This window comes from Hyaena hyaena, unplaced genomic scaffold (assembly GCF_003009895.1).
Source record: "Hyaena hyaena isolate Hyena2069 unplaced genomic scaffold, ASM300989v1 scaffold_762, whole genome shotgun sequence".
Classification (NCBI taxonomy): domain Eukaryota; kingdom Metazoa; phylum Chordata; class Mammalia; order Carnivora; family Hyaenidae; genus Hyaena; species Hyaena hyaena.
The window spans coordinates 276,293-280,308 of NW_024081396.1; the positions used below are offsets into that span (position 1 = coordinate 276,293).

General features: G+C 43.7%; 1 long non-coding RNA gene across 2 annotated transcripts; it reads right to left on the reverse strand.

Moving 5' to 3' along the window:
- Window positions 1-1,204: 1,204 nt before the first annotated feature.
- On the reverse strand, window positions 1,205-3,640 carry LOC120221191. Of its 2 annotated transcripts, none has more exons than XR_005525756.1 (3): window positions 3,539-3,640; window positions 2,993-3,148; window positions 1,205-1,321 (listed from the first exon to the last, which is right to left on the reverse strand). It is a non-coding gene; the product is annotated as an uncharacterized LOC120221191 (long non-coding RNA). The 2 variants fall into 2 exon arrangements; XR_005525755.1 differs by having other exon boundaries at window positions 3,388-3,625.
- Window positions 3,641-4,016: the final 376 nt, after the last annotated feature.

Genomic DNA, 4,016 nt, shown 5'->3' on the forward strand with positions numbered 1-4,016 from the left:
AGCCTGCTTGGTATTCTGCCTCCCTCTGTCTCTCCCCCTCCCCATCTTGCTCTATCTCTCCCAAAATAAATAAAAACAAAAAAACTTAAGAAAAAAGAAAGAAACTGCTTAACACAGTAATGAAGGTCAAGAGATCCCACAATCTGCCATCTGCCAGCTGGAGAACTCGGAAATCCATAATTCAGTGCAATAATTCAGTCTGAATTAAAAGGCCTCAGGTGAGGTAGGCAGTTGGGGTCTGGTGTATGTCCAAGAGGCTCAAGAACCAGGAGCCCTAATGTCCAAGAACAAGAGAAGATGAACAGGTCAAGGGAGAATAAGAGATACAGGCAGACAAAGAGAGAGAAAGAGAATTGACCTTTCCTCTGACTTTTTGTCTGTTTGAAAGCTCAACCTCTTCCGGAAGTACCGTGACACACAACCAAAATAACGTTTCACCAGCTCTCCAGGCATCCCTCAGCCCAGCCAAGTCAACACATAGAATTAACCATCACAAAAAAACAAATCTCATTTTTGGTCTGCCCCAGGAGAATCCTTTCTATACACAGTGATCAGTGTTCTTTTTACAACATCCATTGCTACCTATCCTGTTTCCTATTAATCTTAAAACACTCCACTCATGCATGGGATAACATCCATACTCCTTATCATGGACTAGAAGGTTCTACACGATCTCACCCCTGTTTACTTCTCTGACATCATCACAAAATTGTCTCCCGTGGCTCATGTTGCCCCAGTCACATGAGCCTTGTGTTTGTTCTACTAGCATGTTAAACCTCTTTGTGTCTAGGGGCTTCGCACTCGCTGTTCCCACTGCCTAAAATAGTCTTCCCCAGATCCTAACATGACTGGACTTAGCACAGACGTTATCAGCACAGATGTGATCTCAGCCAGGCCTTCTATCACTCTACTATCAGGTTGCCCTTGGCTCAAGCCAAGGCATATCCCTAGCATATCATTCTGATATATTTTCTGCAAGGCTGTCTTGCTATATTGGGTAGGGAAGGCTGGCTGATGCTTTCCTATGTAGAAGGACTCAAAGGCAATAGGAATATATTTCTTATATATAATAGTCCGGGGGGTTGAGGGTATTCCTAATTGAATGGTGAATCTTCTCCTTGCAGTAATGCAGATCCAGGATTCTTCCATATGGTGGCTCTGCTCTTTTCTAGGGCTTTTGTGGGAGGGAAAGAGATACGTGACCTGGAAGTGATACACATTGTTTTTATTTTCTCTTACATTCCATGGGGGGAGAGTGAATCCCCTGACCACACAAGCAGCTACAAGGGCTGTCCAGCTGCGTCCCAGCTATGAGTGCAGCCTGCAAAAAGAAAGCAGGTTTTAGTGGATATTTATCTCTGCGATGGCAGCAAAAATGCTCTTTAAAATTATCATGGTTATTTATCAATTCACTTAGTAGTTACAGTATTATTATTTTATTCCCCCATCAGATTAAGCTGAGTTACGTGATACCAGAAACTTTTTCTATTATGGATCACACTCTAGCTTTATTTCTTAGAATAGGGCCTAGGAGAGTAAATGATGAGTGAATTTTTGTTTAAAAAATACATTCAAACAAAAGCTGGCATTAACTATGGTCTTCATATTCAACTCTCACACTTTTCCCACCATGGTGATGGTTTTCTTCCAGAAACAAGAAGCCAGGGACCTGGCCCTGGCTGACGTAGGAAGTGCAAGTAAGATGACAATCAGTGGCTTCAGAGGTTCGACACAGCTCTGAGATCCTGTGTGGCCCTAAATTTCCTCTAATGTGATGAGGAAGCTTGCTCCTGAGATAGGGAAACTTTGCATTAAATAGCACAGTGACAGGGGCCCCTGGATGGCTCAGTTGGTTGAGCATCCAACTCTTGATTTCGGCTCAGGTCAAGATCCCAGAGTCATGGGATTGAGCCCTGCATCCGGTTCTGTACTGAGCATGGAGTCCTCCCTCTCCCTGTGCCCCTTTTCCCCATTCACTCTCTCTTTCTTTTTCTCTCTCTCGAAAAAAAAAATTAAAAAAGAAATAAGACAATGACTTATATTCAGTGGTTCGGCTTAGGGCTGGGCACATTTTCAAAACTGAAATTGGCCTTGGTACAGACCCCAATACCTTTAGGCATGCAATCAGTTCTGCAGGGATTGTTATACTCATCTCTTGGGAAAGGCAAGCAAACAGGATAGAAATGTGCTTTGAACCAATGAAAGCCTTTCTGTTATTTAAGTGCAGCTAAGGTGCAATATCCTTACTTGGTAAAGTGATCGTACTGATTTCCTCCATGTTGCAATAATTCCAGGATAGTGTCTGGTATTTCGGAAAGAAAGGCTCAAAAACTAGGTGTTGAATATATATATTAGATTTAAAATATCAATGACAATTAGAATGTTTAATTATATAAAAATGAGAAAGCTGGCCAGGAGAGTTCCTCCATATGCTGAGAAGTCCCCAATTCCCCATCTTTGAAAAATGCCAGTGTTACCCAGCATACCCAGTTTTGCCACTTTGATTGCATGCATAGAACAGCAGGATCTCACCAACACCCTCTGCAGAGATCACCTCCTTCTGGAGTGTTTGTGGAAAAGGGGTATTTTGGCATGACTGCTTCAGGGTCCCATTCCCTTGCGTCTCCTTCTATGCTACTCCTGACCTGCAAGTACTAATAAATAACCTTGATTCTCACCCCTACAGCTACCGTTCTTTCACGGTTTTGCTGTATGCAAAGAAATAGCCATTCTCTCTTTTATTTCCCTGAACACACCTCAGCTGCTGTGTATAGTGCAGTCCCCTCTTATCTGTGGGAGGGACCCCCAGTGGATCCCTGAAGCCACGATAGCACTGAACCCCATATACGCTATGTTTTTTTCCTATATATTCAAGCCTACTTGTAAAAGATTAACAACAATAACTAATAATTAAATAACACAACCACAGTAATATCACGTAATAAAAGTTTTGTGACTGTGGTCCCTAAATATTTCATTGTAGTGTACTCACCCTGCTTCTTGTGATAACGTGAGATGATAAAATGCCTACGTGATGAGATGATGTGAGGTGAACGACATAGCCTCAGGCTACTCTTGGCCTTCAGATGATAGGTCAGGGGGAGGATCATCTTCTTCCAGAATGCAGTTGGCCATGGGTAACGAAAACCTGTGGAAGGCAAAACCACGCTAATGGGGGAACTACTGTATGGAACCTTTACTGCAAAGATAAGACGAGTAGTGCTGAACAAAAGCCAACCTAAACTCTTAAATAAAATTCCACTAACCCAAACAGAGAGCTGGTCTTTTTTAAAGCTCACTTGCTTTCACCTTATCAGGACCCAGGATCTATTCTATCTACTGGTAGGAGATACTTGCCAGTCCTCCACCCCAACCCTCAGGTCTTACCGATGCCGCCTCCTGAAGGTTTTCTCTGGGTGCCATTGTTGGCTTTGCCCTCACTGAGTACAGTCCCAAAGTGCAGGAGAATCACTCTCAAGAGCAGCCATCAAGCAGGGTGAAACATTACCCCTATTATTATGCTCCTTTGGTTACTTACATCTACTGTATCTGGATGGTGGCACTTCTACGTGATGATGTGCTGTGTCCCAACTCCATGTGTAGTGGTGTCACACCGGTAGCTGGAAATGGGCGTGGTGAGAGTATTTACACCAGAGAAATGGACAAACACTACAAATCAGGCCTCTTTTTATCCCCAGTGAGCCAACTGATAAACATTTACCAGTATACCGCTGGATGCCTCTGAGGTGCACGTTGCACACTGGCCCCCAGAGTTCCCAGGTGGGATTCAGCTCTAGTTACCCACATATGTTGAGTACCTACATTTCTCTGCCCCGGTTGCCTGCTTTGCCTGCTGAGCTTTTCTGAGATCACCTCCAGAATAAATCTTTGTCTCGGAGTCAGCTGCTGAATGAACTCAAATTAAGACACTACTGGGCACTTCCGTGTAGGTGCATTAAGACCTCAGCCTGGCCTCTGGACTACCTCTGCATATCCAAAATAACCACCTACCCTGA